Genomic DNA, 14,476 nt, shown 5'->3' on the forward strand with positions numbered 1-14,476 from the left:
CGGGGCGGATTCACCGTGGATAAAAACACGGCGGAAACAGTTTCTGCAATGGGAAAACGCTCACCTTAACACATCCCACGAGGAAGGAGGACACCGTGGAGCGGGAATTACAAATCCTACCTGCCCTTCTCTTCCTACTCATCTACGAAGACCAGCGGCGGCGAAGACAACAGTGAGTACTGCACCTACAACATAGGGGAGGGGGGAGGCAAAAGTCAGGGGGACACACACGCAACACCCCCACCCCCACCCTCGCATATTACAACACACACACCAATGCATTTACAAACATCACAGTAACAACCCCCAACCCCCCCGGAATAATGCAAAGACAAAACGAAATCAATTCAAACATTGTAATGTATCAATATACATGTGTCAATTATATACAGATATATATAAACTCATACAAAGGTATATACAGTACGAGAAGTAGTGCAGATATGCACATCTCAATGTCCGTGCACCACTAGGCCAAAAATGCATGGGCGAGGCCCACATAAGATACCTGTCCACAAACGGAGAGAACACTGCCGGGGCATCAGAGAGAAAAACAACAGGCACCTCAGGGGGAAGGGAAGGGGAGGCACCTCAGCCAGATTACAGCACCATGCCACATCCACGACGGGGCTCCATGCCCACTGTTCCATCCTGGGGAGTGCAAAGCCACAGTCTCACAAGTCTCTACAGTGGGTGGTTTGCCCACTGTTCCATCCTGGGGAGTGCAAAGCCACAGTCTCACAAGTCTCTACAGTGGGTGGGTTGCCCACTCTTCCATCCTGGGGAGTGCAAAACCACAGTCTCACAAGTCTCTACAGTGGGTGGGTTGCCCACTGTTCCATCCTGGGGAGTGCAAAACCACAGTCTCACAAGTCTCTACAGTGGGTGGTTTGCCCACTGTTCCATCCTGGGGAGTGCAAAGCCACAGTCTCACAAGTCTCTACAGTGGGTGGGTTGCCCACTGTTCCATCCTGGGGAGTGCAAAGCCACATTCTCACAAGTCTCTACAGTGGGTGGTTTGCCCACTGTTCCATCCTGGGGAGTGCAAAGCCACAGTCTCACAAGTCTCTACAGTGGGTGGTTTGCCCACTGTTCCATCCTGGGGAGTGCAAAGCCACAGTCTCACAAGTCTCTACAGTGGGTGGTTTGACCACTGTTCCATCCTGGGGAGAGCAAAGCCACAGTCTCACAAGTACATAACAGCCTCCACTGGTTCTGGAGGGGGACTGGTGCCCAGAGTGTTTCATCCTGTGAAGGACAGAGGTAGTGGATGCATGTCTCCACTGGTTCTGGAGGGGGATTGGTGCCCCGAGTGTTTCATCCTGTGAAGGCCGAGGTAGTGGATGGATCTCTCCACTGGTTCTGGAGGGGGAATGGTGCTCAGACTTGATTAGTCTCCCCGTGACAGTTCCTGTCCCGTCACAGTCCCAGCTGCACATGGGATAACGATGCTTGATGTGGCGGTCTTTTCCTTCTTCTGCGGTGCATGCCCTGTTCAGCTGTGCTTGCCCTGTTCAGCGGTGCATTGCCATGGTGGTTTCTGGACTGTTCAGTGGTGCTTTACCATGGCGGTCTCTGGACTGTTCAGCGGTGCTTGCCCTGTTCAGCGGTGCATGCCCTGTTCAGCAGTGATTCGCCATGGCGGTCTCTGGACTGTTCAGCGGTGCATGCCCTGTTCAGCGGTGATTCGCCATGGCGGTCTCTGGACTGTTCAGCGGTGCTTTGCCATGGCGGGCTCTGGACTGGGCATTGGTGTGTGGCATGACGGTCCCTCATTGCCAAGCGGGGCTGTGGCTGCCGGGGCCCTCCTGGGCAATGCCTATGGTGGTGGTCTCATGACCAGTGACGATACTTGTGCCCTCCTGGGCAATGACTCTGGCGGTGGTCTCCTGACCAGTGACAATACTTGTGCCTTCCTGGGCAATGCCTATGGCGGTGGTCTCCTGACCAGTGACGATACTTGTGCCCTCCTGGGCAATGACTCTGGCGGTGGTCTCATGACCAGTGACGATACTTGGGCCCTCCTGGGCAATGTCTATGGCGGTGGTCTCCTGACCAGTGACGATACTTGTGCCCTCCTGGGCAATGACTCTGGCGGTGGTCTCATGACCAGCGACGATACTTGGGCCCTCCTGGGCAATGCCTATGGCGGTGGTCTCCTGACCAGTGACGATACTTGTGCCCTCCTGGGCAATGACTCTGGCGGTGGTCTCCTGACCAGTGATGACGGTGCTGGCGGTGGTGTCCCGGCCGCCGGGAAGGATGCCGCCCTTCTCCGCCGTGATGCTCACAACAGGCTGTGCAGACTTCTTCTGGCCCTTCCCCACCTTTGGAGGAGTCACAGCTGACTCTGCAATCCCCCTGGGACCCCTGTGAGTTGTTTTGCCTCCAGGAGTCTTCAGCCGGTCCCGTCGGCCACTTTCCAACTTCAGAGCCTTTACAGGGGGTGGACTGGCAGTGCCTTGGCTCCGTGTCACACTGCCTGCCCTAGTGGCCGGTGCACTGCACACACCTTGAACATGCACCACTGGTAATGGAGGCTTTTTGGCTGAGGCGCTACGATGGGACTGATGAATTGGAGGGGTGGGGGTGGTGGCAAAAATGTCAACTTTGCAGAGGGACAGTTTCTGACGAACACTGGGATGGGTAGCTGGAGGGGGTCTGGGAGTGGAGGAAGAGGAGGTGGTTGTAGGAGGTGTCACTTTAGGGGCCATATTTATACTTTTTGACGCAAAACTGCGCTAACGCAGTTTTGCGTCAAAAAAATTGGCGCCGGCTAACGCCATTCTGAAGCGCCATGAGGGCGCCGTATTTATTCAATGACGTTAGCCGGCGTTAGCCGCCGGCGCTGCCTGGTGTGCGTGAAAAAAAATTACGTACACCAGGCAGCGCCGGCGTAGGGGAATATGGAGCTTGGGCGCCAAAACAAGGGGCAAGTCAGGCTGAGGCAAATTTTTCACCTCAACCCGATTTGCGCCATTTTTTTCGACTCCCAACCCCCATTGAAATGACTCCTGTCTTAGCAAAGACAGGAGTCATGCCCCCTTGCCCAATGGCCATGCCCAGGGGACTTCTGTCCCCTGGGCATGGTCATTGGGCATAGTGGCATGTAGGGGGCACAAATCAGGCCGCCCTATGCCACAAAAAAAAAAAATACTTAACTGAACTTACCTTATGTTCCCTGGGATGGGTCCCTCCATCCTTGGGTGTCCTCCTGGGGTGGGCAAGGGTGGCAGGGGGTGTCCCTGGGGGCATGGGAGGGCACCTCAGGGCTCCTTCCGAGCCCACAGGTCCCTTAACGCCTGCCTTGTCCTGGCGCTAAAAAATGGCACAAAAGCGGCTGGACGTCATTTTTTTTGACCCGCCCACTCCCGGGCGTGAATTTTGCCCGGGAGTGTAAATACGGCGCACATGCCTCGGAGTCACTTTTTTAGACGGGAACGCCTACCTTGCATTTCATTAACGCAAAGTAGGTGTCCACGCTAAAAAATGACTCAAACTCCATGGACTTTGGTGCTAGATGCGTCTAACGCCAAAGTATAAATATGGAGTTAGTTTTGCATCGGAATTGCGGCGCAAACAGAGTATAAATATGCCCCTAGGTGTTTTGGGTGCAGGTGCAGGTACTGGAGGCTGTTGTGAGGTGGATGGATGTTGGGTGTGTGGGTGCCCGCGTTTGTGTACTTTGGGAGGGGGCGTCACAGACACACTGGGAGAGGACACAGGGGACGTGTAAATGGGAGTGGGGGTGGTGAGTGCAGGTGAGCGGGGTGTGGTGCTGGGTGTTCTGGTGCGAGTCCTAGTGCCTGTAGATGTAGTGCATGCAGGTGAGAGTGTAGACGTCACTGGGAGGGAGGAGGGAGACGAGGAGGAGGGGGACACAGTGGAGGCAGTGGATGTTGCTGTGTCTGTATGTGTGTGATGCTTGTGTGAGTGCCTGTGGGATGTGTGGTGCCTATGTTTGCCTGAGCTACTTTTGTGTGTTGAGGTGTGTGCATGCTGGTCTGATGGTGTGCTTGGGATGGGCTGGGGTACAGGGGATTGGGTCTGGGTGGAGGAAGTTGGAGGGAGGAAGCTAGACACAGTGACAATGGCTGCCATCAGTGCTGAGGCCAGAGATTGCAGGTTTCGCTGAAGGGCAGCCTGACCAGGGGTGACTGGGGCAGGGCCTGAGGTGCCTGGGGCAAAGGTGATGCCCACCCTCCTGGGTGAGCGGGCACGGGGTGAATGCTGAGGGGCTGCTGGAAGGGCGGTGCTGATAGGGGAGGTGGTGGCTGTACCTGTAGAAGTGGGGGGCACAGATGGTGCCGCCACCACAAGGGAGCACCCATCCGCGGACGAGTTCGTGTCGCTGGTTGGTGATCCGGTGGCCGACGTGAAGCTCCCCTCGCCCTCCGTCCCACTGGTGCATTCTGAGTCCGTGATGTGGCCCTCCATGGCCATGTGGGATGCAGCTCCCTCGTGCTCCGGTGCCACTGTACCTCCGCCTGATGATGCTGATGCACAAAAGAACAGGGAGAGCACAAAAAGGGGGGGAGGGACGACAGAAGAAAGACAGGTTGAGTGCATGCATACCGCTACTGTTGGTGGACAATACAGACACAGCAGCCCCCTGCACTACGCCGTGCTCCTGGCCTCTACAGATGCAATTCCTGGGATCTGGACTACATGGCTATGGTGGACATCTGCACACATGGATGCCACAGGGGCTTGTATACCTGTACTTGGCACTCTACTGCGGTGGGGTGGAGTGCCACATGGCCTGCATTACGGAGGGGCCTAGCCTATGGAAGTCGCCATGGCCTAGGGAAACCCACAGCCCTCCTCCCACACCTAGACCCCTCAACTGCGCGCAAAGTCCCCAGAATGATAGTGTACTCACCCCCTTGTGTCTGCTGTGATGCCCTCAAGCGCCCATCCAACTCCGGGTAGGCCACCGCCAGGATCCGGAACATCAGGGGGTCATGGTGTGACGGGCACCCCTCCCACATTGGGAGGCCATCCCCGGCTGAGCCTCCGCCGTCTTCTTGCTACAGCGGCGAATGTCCTCCCATCTTTTCCGGCAGTGGGTGCCCCGTCTCTGGTGGGCCCCCAGGGTCCGGAATTCCTTGGCGATGGCACGCCAAATGTCCTTCTTCTGGTGGGCGCTGACCTACATGACATGCACAAGGGAAGAAGAGAAGTCATTACCAACTGCACCGTCGATATAAATGTCCCCCCTCCCTACCCTTGCCATGTGGCACATGCATTCACATGCATTCATGTTCCCTGAACTCTGCCCCCTTCCCTCTTACAACCAGCCCTCTCCACCCAGGCCTAGCCCATACAACGTGCTCCCTGTGTACTTACCTGTTGGTCTGGAGGACCGTAGAGTAGCGTGTACTGGGGGAGGACCCTGTCTACTAGTTTCTCCAACTCCTGAGCAGTGAAGGCAGGGGCCCTTTCCCCAGACGCAGCAGCCATCGTCGCTTCCAGACCGAGGTCACAGCAGCACTTGCAGTGTAGGTCCTCTCCTGTCGAAGGTCAGGTATCGAGTCATTGAATAGATAGAAAATGGCGGTGACGTCCGCGGCGGTGCGTATCATGAACGCCGGCGCAATTGTTCATTGGCTCCTGGGACCCATAGGGTCCAATGTTAACCAATGCTGCATTGCGCCGCGGTCTACCACCGCCTACCGCGACGGTGTGCAACGCCAGCGCAGTTACCTCACAATACCATTGTCCCAGTTTAGAGGATAGACAGCCGCCATTTCAGGGGCCCACATGGCTTCATTTACTTCTGTGTCACACATAGCTAGGCCTAAACTCAATACACATACAGGAATGGCTTTGTGTTTGGTGTTGTGTTCAGTGTATCTGTGGGTACGTACCTGGAAATTTGTAGATTCTGTGGTCGCTGTTGTCCTTCCTAGGCACCGTCAGCTGGGCCAATTGAGAAGATGGCGGAATCCTTCGGTGTACCGACCGCTGGTGGACCTGTTGACAATGGAGGAGGTTTGACCGTGCCTCTATCCAGGAACTATGTACCCAGTTGGAGCCAGACCTGATGTCACCAATCCTCCATCCCACTGGAATCCCCCCTGACGTTCAGGTGCTGTCAGTGCTCCATTTCCTTGCAAGTGGGTCTTTTCAGACAACAGTGGCCATGGCATCAGGGATGTCCCAGCCTATGTTTTCCAACGTGTTGTCCAGAGTGTTGGCTGCCCTGCTGAAACACGTAAGGAGATACATCATTTTCCCTGAGGTGGAGGATTTGGCTACAGTGAAAGGTGACTTCTATGCCCTTGGACATACCCCCAACATCATAGGTGCTATTGATGGGACCCATGTTGCTCTGGCCCCCCCCACAGGAGTGAACAGGTGTACAGGAACCGGAAGAGTTATCATTCCATGAATGTACAGATGGTATGTTTGGCAGACCAGTACATCTCCCAGGTAAATGCTATGTTCCCTGGCTCAGTGCATGACGCCTACATCCTGCGGAATAGCAGCGTCCCTTATACGATGGGTCAACTCCAGAGGCACTGTGTGTGGCTATTAGGGGACTCTGGTTACCCCAACCTGTCCTAGCTACCGACCCCAGTGAGGAATCCCAGGACCAGGGCAGAGGAACGCTACAATGAGGCCCATGGGCGGACTAAAAGGGTGATCGAACGCACCTTCAGCCTCCTGAAGGCCAGGTTCAGGTGCCTCCATATGACAGGTGGTTCCCTATTCTACTCACCGAAGAAGGTGTGCCAGATCATCATTGCCTGCTCGATGCTTCACAATCTTGCTTTGTGACGCCAGGTGCCTTTTCTGCAGGATGATGGTACAGATGAAGGTGTTGTGGCAGCTGTGGAGCCTGTGGAGCCTGTGGACAGTGATGAGGAAGAAGCTGAGGAAGAAGACAACGACTACAGGGAGTCAGTCATACAGCAATATTTCCAGTGACACACAGGTGAGAACATTTTCATTTTTACCATTACATTCACTGTCACACGTCTTCCTCTATCCTGTGTGTAATTTCATAGCATTATTTGGTAACTGAGTTGTACCTTTCCATTACGGTTTCACAGGTGTGGTTACCAACGTGTGTTATCTGCTTGCATCCTAGACAACTAGACACGCATTTTGACACTGTCATTGATAATACATTTTACCAAATCACAGACTGACTCCAGATTTTTTTGTGGTTCAAGTGTGTTTATTGAAGTGCTCAAAAATGGAGGGGGGTTGTACTGTGGTGATGGGGGACGGTGGAGGAATGTCCATGGCAGAGTCCAGTCCATTGGTCACACAGGTGCACTGGCCATATGGGCAAAGGAAGTGGAGCTGGGGCAGTTAAAGTATGGACAGGGTAACAAAGTGGGACAGTGGGAGGACAATCAGGGTGGTCTCATTTCCTGGAGGGGTTTTGCCATCTTGCTCTGTCCTGTTCCTGGATCTCAGGGACCGCTTGCGTGGTGGTTGTCCATCTGCAGGGGGTGGGGTGCTGGTGTGGTGGTCCTGTAGTGGGGCGTCCTGTCCACTAGCGCCGGCGGAGGTGGTGGGCAGTTCATCGTCCATGCTAGTGTCAGGGGCCCCTTGGAGTGCCATGGTGTCCCTCAAGGTCTGCTGTATGTCCTTCAGCACCCCTACAATGGTGCCCAGGGTGGAGCTGATGGTCCTGAGCTCCTCCCTGAACCTCAAATACTGTTCCTCCTGCAGGCGCTGGGTGTCCTGAAACTTGGCCAGGACCGTCACCATCGTCTCCTGGGAGTGGTGGTATGCTCCCATGATGGAGGATAGGGCCTCGTGGAGAGTGGGTTCCCTTGGCCTGTCCGTCCCCTGTCGCACAGCAGCCCTCCCAGTTCCCCTGTGTTCCTGTGCCTCCGTCCCCTGGACCGTGTGCCCACTACCACTGCCCCCAGGTCCCTGTTGTTTTTGGGGTGGTGGGTTATCCTGGGTTCCCTTTAGTGGTGGACACACCGCTGATTGACGTGTCCTGGGTAGGGAGGTATGGGCCTGCTGGGTGGGTGCTGTGCTGGTGTTACCAGAGGGTGGATGGTCAGTGTTGGGCTGTGCCTGTGCAAGGAGAACTGACTGTCCCGAGGCCCACGATGGTCCGGGCTGGTCATCAGGATCCAGTAGGGCAGAGCTGCTATCATCACTGTGGGCCTCTTCTGTGGGTGGAGTGGAGTTGTCTGGACCCTCCTGTGTGGTGACGGTCCTTCGTGATCCTGCAGGGGCATAAGTGCATGATTATTGCATGTGTGTTTGTCATGGTGTGCAATGGGTGGCTCACCGTGTACACCAGTGCAAGCATTCCTGTGGGGGGGCTTGTGTGATGAGGGTTGGGGGGGTGTTCTGGGTATGTGCAGTGAGCATGCTTTGGTGATGGGTGCCCATTCTTTGTTATGTCATGCAGGGCTTGGTGTTGGGATGTGTGGTTTGTGTTATTAGTACATTAGTGAGGAGTTGGAGTGATAGGGGAGGGTGTGAGGGTGGGGGGGTGTGATAGCATGCAGGTAGGGTCGGGGATATGATAGTTAAGATTTGACTTACCAGTGTCCATTCCTCCACCGACTCCTCCAAGGCCCTCTAGATGCATGATGGTCAAGACTTGCTCCTCCCATGTTGTTAGTTGTGGGGGAGGAGGTGGGGGGCCGCCGCCAGTCCGCTGAACCGCGATGTTGTGCCTGGAGACCGCTGAACGCACCTTCCCCCGTAGGTCGTTCCACCTCTTCCTGATGTCCTCCCGATTTCTTGGATGCTGTCCCACAGCGTTGACCCTGTCCACGATTCTGCACCATAGCTCCATCTTCCTGGCTATGGATGTGTGCTGCACCTGTGAGCCAAATAGCTGTGGCTCTACCCATAGGATTTCCTCCACCATGACCCTGAGCTCCTCCTCGGAAAACCGGGGGTGTCTTTGGCGTGACATGGGGTGGTGTAGGTGATGTGTGGGGTGGTGTATGTGTTGATGAGTGTGGTGATGTGTAGTGGTGTGTGGTATTTTGTGCGTGAATGTTGTGTGGGTGATGGTGTTGTGTGCCTCTGTGTGGTGGGGTTGTCTATTCTGTGCTCTCTCTCTGGCCTTCGTCTCTATTTTTTGGTCATAGGGGTTTGTGGGTGATGTGGGTGTGTGTTTTATATTGTGTTGGGTGTGTGGGAGTGTTGTTTGTATGTGTATCAGGTGTGTGTATTTGTAATTGTCCAATGTGGCGATGTTTTGGAGATGTGTGTGTATTTTGAGCGCAGCGGTGTGTACCGCCAATTGAATACCGCGGCTGAAAGACCGCCGCGTGGATTCGTGGGTCGTAATAGCATGGGCGTCTTTCTGTTGGCGTGGAGGTGGAGATTTGTTTTCGCCAGTTTAACACTAACCTTTGTTGTGGCGGACTTGTGTGCGTGTCTGAATTTCGGCGGATTCCGAGATGTGGGTCATAATAGCTGTGGCAGGATTCTGCGGTTGTGGCGGTGTATTGGCGGTCTTCTGCACGGCAGTAAGCGCCTTTTACCGCCAATGTTGTTAATGACCCCCTGTATCTCCAGCTTTTGGAATCCAGGGGGTATATGTTATTGGTACATCCCTTATTCCCAATGAGGCAGAACTGGCAGATGCGTTGTCATCACAGAACTGTTGTAAGTCCTGCAAGACAGTGACACGTTCATTTATGTTAAAAGGTATATCTGCTGCCTCAGAACCAGGACCATCAAGACCTGGAACATACATTTGTGATCCAAACAGGCATTCGGATGAAGGTACAACCCCCACTCCATGGACCTTCTGGGCAGATTGTTAAGTGCTCTCTGGACTCCATACAGGTGAGTAAGCCAACTACGACCAGTGCCTAATACTCTGGCTATGAAGGATTGCTTGACATCCTGGTTTCTTCACTGTACAACACTATTTACCTCGGGGTGAAATGGAGACAAATAATGCAGCTGGACCCCTAATGAAGCTATGATGTCCCTGAAAGCCCTTGAGACAAAAGCAGGGCCCTGGTTGGAGTGGAAAGCTGCAACAGCATATGTGCCAATAAAGACTTGCAAATTCTTAATAACAGTTCAAGCATCAGCCGAGCGTTGCGGCCAAACCCATAAAAATCTGGATAATGAGTTAACAGCGACTAATATTTATTTGTGTGCACTGTCAGGTGTCAGGGGACCACAATGATCCAAGTACACACATTGTAATGGTTTGTTTCAAATTAAAAGGGGTGTTTACGGTGGGTGTTTGACGGTGGACCCTTATATTTGCTGACAGATGTCAGAACAAAGGACATAGGGGGTTATTAAAACTTTGTACGGATATACCACCAGCCGTATTACGAGTTCCATAGGATATGATGGACTCGTAATACGGCTGGTGGTATATCCGTCACTTTACTGTCACTTTTGGTACGGATTAACACCTCCTCCAAAGTTGCAATAACCCCCATACTGCTTGGTCTCTTTGTATATACCTGGCCACCAGTAAAGTGCTTGTAACAATGATGTTGTAGCCACCACACCAGCATGGGCAGAAGCAACTCTGTCATGCGCTGCTTTGATAAATTCTGGCCTTTGATCTTTATTGGGAATCACGATTACCCACCCCTGGTATTATTCCTAGGGCTATATTGAGGCATGATATGCAGTAGGAATACTTGGCAGGATATACCTTTGGCAAGGGTGTGCCGTCAGCCAAAGCTTTCACAGCAGCCAGTGTTTCATCATCTGATTTTCTTCTAGAACAAGTTATTGCAGCAACAGAAGCCGTAGCTACTGCTGATTTGGCTGCTTCATCATTGCTAGCAGCGTGTGTTCCAGCACACTTGTGTCCTAGTGCATGTACAACATGGACATTAGGTAGTGTTCTGATGCCAGTAATGCAGATATTCATTGAAGGACTGGACACAATAATACGAATCATAGACAATCAGTGTCAGCTGTTCAGGATCCATGTGTTCCAGTGCCATCACCAGAGTCTTGAACTCTGTTAAATGTGCAGTGCAGTCCCCTAAGGTCTGGGTATAAGTATGATGTCAATGGAATTCACCATCTTTCATGTTGCCACTCACGATTGTGCAAGAGGCTGAGTTTTGGAGTTTTGTGCCTATACCTGGTTGGGCTGAACCATCAGCGTACATAAGTGTTTGATATTGTTCAATAGGCAATGTGTTTGTTGGAAATGGGTATTCAAGTTTGTATTGTAAAAATTCTTGAGTTTGCAATTTTGAGTAAAATATATAGGGGGTCATTTTGACCCTGGCGGTCCGAGACCGCCAGGGCTAAAAGGACGGAAGCACCGCCAACAGGCTGGTGGTGCTTCCAGCCCTATTACGACCGCGGTGGAAGCGCTGCGGTCGCACCGCCGGGGCCGGCGGTTTCCCGCCGTTTTAGCCCCGGCGGTGATAATCTGCCAGGGCAGCGCTGCCCTGGGGATTATGACACCCCTACCGCCAGCCTGTTTCTGGTGGTTTGCACCGCCAGGAAGAGGCTGGCGGTAAGGGGTGTCCTGGGGCCCCTGGGGGCCCCTGCACTGCCCATGCCACTGGGCCGACGGGAATGTCATAATGGGGGCCGCGTGAGTTATGACCCCCATAGTCAACATCAGTGGCCATCAGAGTCGTTGCCCATTGAATCCAGCGTGGACGTAGTGCTTTAGCGTTGGGAACTCTAGCTTTTGTAACAGCCTCAAGGGCTGGGATCGGAGATATGACAACGATACATTTCCCCTGGGCCAGAGGTCTCTCTTTGATGACAGCCATCTGAACAGCAGTGAGAATGTTCTCAGTGGGAGCAAAGCATTGTTCTGCTTTAGAGTACAAATGTGATTTGTATGCAATCGGGACGGTCTCATTCTCATTGAATGTTACATTGGTGAAACCAATGGCACCAGCAATCACTCTGAAGACCAAGGGGGTCATTCTGACCTTGGCGGTAAAAGGCGCTTACCGCTGGTCAGAAGACCGCCATAACACCGCCGCGGCCGCGGGAAGCCGCCACGGTCATTCTGACCCGTAACAGGCAAACCGCCAAAAACCCGACATCCACAAAAGTCCGCCACACCAACGGCCAGCGAAAAACTGGCGATGACCAAACCTCCACCGTCACGCCAACAGAAATACGCCCATTCCATTCCGACCCACGAATCCACGCGGCGGTCTTTCAACCGCGGTATTCCATTGGCGGTACACACCGCCGCGGTCAAAATACACACACAGCTCCAAAACACTGCCACATTGGTCATTTTGAAACACACACACCTGATACACATACAAACACCACTCCCACACGCCCAACACAATATAAAACACACACCCACATCACCCACAAACCCCTATGACCACCATTTATTGACTAAGGCCAGAGAGAGACACCACCAGCTAGTACAGAGCATTCACAGGCACATAACACCATCACTCACACAACATCCACGCACAAAACACCACACACCACCACACTCACCACACTCATCACCACAAACACCACCCCACACCTCATCCACACCACCCCATGGCACCCCAAAGACACCCCAGGTTTTCAGACGCTGAACTCAGGGTCATGGTGGAGGAAATAGTTTGGGTAGAGCCCCAGCTCTTCGGGACACAGGTGCAGAACACCACCATTGCCAGGAAGATGGAGCTATGGCAAAGAATAGTGGACAGGGTCAACGCTGTGGGTCAGCATCCACGAAATCGGGACAACATCAGGAAGCGGTGGAACGACCTACGGAGGAAGGTGCGTTCCATGGTATCCAGACACAACATGCGGTGCAGAAGACTGGCGGCAGATCCCCACCTCAACCCCCAGAATTTACAACATGGGAGGAACAGGTCTTGGCGATCCTGCATCCTGAGGGCCTCGCAGGAGTAGGCGGAGGAATGGGCTCTGGTAAGTCTAATCTCAACTACTTCATCCCCCCCACCCACCAGCATGCCAAATCATACCCCCACCCTCCCCCCCACCCCCATCACACATCCTCCTTGCTAATGTCTCACCATCACAACCCACCCATCCCAACACCAAGCCCTGCATGCGACCACAAAATATGGACACCCATCACCTAAGCATGCCCACTGCACATACCCATCCCCCCCCCAAACCACCGTCACAACAGCCCCCACAAGGGAATGCCAGCACTGGGGTACACGGGCACCCACCCATTGCACGCTATGGCACACACAGAAGCAATAACCATACTCTTATACCCCTGCAGGACCCAAACGCCACGACACCGCACAGGAGGGTCCAGAAATGTCCATTCCACCCCCAGAAGAGGCCCACAGTGATGACAGCAGCTCTGTCTCCCTGGACCCAGATGACCAGCCCGGCCCATCGGGGACCTCGGGACAGTCGGTTCCCCTCAGACAGCCACAGGCCACAGCAGACCTACCCCCCTCTGGGAACACCAGCACAGCACCCACCCAGCGGGCCCATGCCTCTGTCTCCAGGACACGTCAAGCAGCGGTGTGTCCACCACTACAGGGCACCCAGGTTAACCCACCACCCCAACAACAACAGGGACCTGGGGGCAGTGGTAGTGGGCACACGGTCCAGGGGACAGAGGCCCAGGGAAACAGGGGAACTGAGAGGGCTACTGTGCGACAGGGGGGGGACAGGCCCAGGGAACCCACTCTCCACGAGGCCCTATCCTCCATCATGGGAGCATAACACCACTCCCATGACACAATGGCGACGGTCCTGGCCAGGTTCCAGGAGATCCAGGTACTGCAGGAGGAACAGTTTATGGAGTTCAGGGAAGAACTCAGAAACATCAGTTCCACAATGGGCACCATCGTTGTGGCTCTCAATCAGATTGTCAGCACATTGCGGGACCATGTGGCACCACAAAGGGCCCCTGTCACTAGCATGGACCAAGAACAGGCTACCACCTCCGCCGGCGCTAGTGGACAGGAGGCCCCGACACAAGAACAACAGGCCACCAGAACCCCACCCCCTGCAGAAGGAGAACCACCCCGCAAGCGGGGCCTGAGATGTAGGAAGAAGACAGAGTAGGATGCCAAGACCCCCGCCAGGAAAGGATACCCCCTGATTGTCATCCCACTGTCCCACATTGTCACCCTGTCCAACCTTAAACTGCCCCTCCTCCACATTCCACAGGCATATGGACAATGCACCTGTGAGACTGAAAATCTGGACTCTGCCATGGACATTCCTCCACCATCACCCATCACCGAATTGCAACCATTACCCAAAATTGAGCACTTTAATAAACACTCTTATTGCACAAAAATAATCTGGAGTCTGCCTGTATTTTTGAACAAATGTATTACACAGAACCGTGCCAAAATGTCCAGTTACATTGTGATGACAACATACCACTGTCACACAGCTGTAGTCCATGGGGAAACAAAGCAGAGGTCACGGAGTGGGACCCACATCTCTGAAATTGGAAGGGAAAGTCACAACTCAGTTAACATACACTGGGGGGAAACTCAGACAGTAGAGAGGCAGGAGACTTTAATTAAATGTAAAATGCAGGTGTTGATTCTTACCTGTATGT

Source organism: Pleurodeles waltl, chromosome 1_2, assembly GCF_031143425.1.
Source record: "Pleurodeles waltl isolate 20211129_DDA chromosome 1_2, aPleWal1.hap1.20221129, whole genome shotgun sequence".
Taxonomy (NCBI): Eukaryota; Metazoa; Chordata; class Amphibia; order Caudata; family Salamandridae; genus Pleurodeles; species Pleurodeles waltl.